Here is a 758-nt window from a genome sequence, read left to right on the forward strand (position 1 = left end):
AAAGAAAGAAAGAAAGAAAGAAAGAAAGAAAGAAAACAAAAAAATCAGTATTGGTCAGAGAAGCCGTGAGACCTAGTTGTACTATATGGAACACCACAAAGCAGCTTTGGACTAGAAACCAGCTGAACTATATTTTACCCCTAATGAATATTTACTACAGTAGAAAAGAATGTTCTCTGAACACTTTTTTTTTCCACACCTTTTCTTACACAGCTCCACTTCCTACAGGTCTTTGAGTTCCCTAAGGATGTCAATGCAAAATGAACAAACTTTTTAGAATTTCTAAAAAAAAAAAAAAAAAAAGGAAGAGTTTTATGCAAGCCCAAGTTAGGATACCTACCCAATACACAATCTTCCACAAAGACGAGACTGCTCCAGTAAGGGCACATTTAGTGTAGGGTTATATACATTTTTTACATAAAAAGTTACAAATTATTAGACAAAGAACATTTCAGAAAGTTGCAGACCTTATCTCAAGTTTCTAGTAAATGCCAGGCTGTATGACTTTAATCTTACAGAAACCAGGGAAGTTTCCTACTTTTTCTTATCTTTGTGTTCAGAATGCTCCTTTTTGGTTATTTTCTCTAACAAAGTGGATGTACACTGTGTGCTTGGGGCAGAGATAGAGCCCATGCTTTGAGGTTTTGCTGAGTCATTCTGACCTTGGTAAATTTCAAGTATAGCTTCCCTGGAGGCCCCAGGGCAAGGACCACAAACATTAAAAGTTGAAATTTTCCTTTATCAAGGACAAGAATCAT

The sequence above is a fragment of the Callorhinus ursinus genome, unplaced genomic scaffold, assembly GCF_003265705.2.
Source record: "Callorhinus ursinus isolate GAN/ISIS: 27379988/994484 unplaced genomic scaffold, GSC_fseal_2.0 scaffold19, whole genome shotgun sequence".
Lineage (NCBI taxonomy): Eukaryota > Metazoa > Chordata > Mammalia > Carnivora > Otariidae > Callorhinus > Callorhinus ursinus.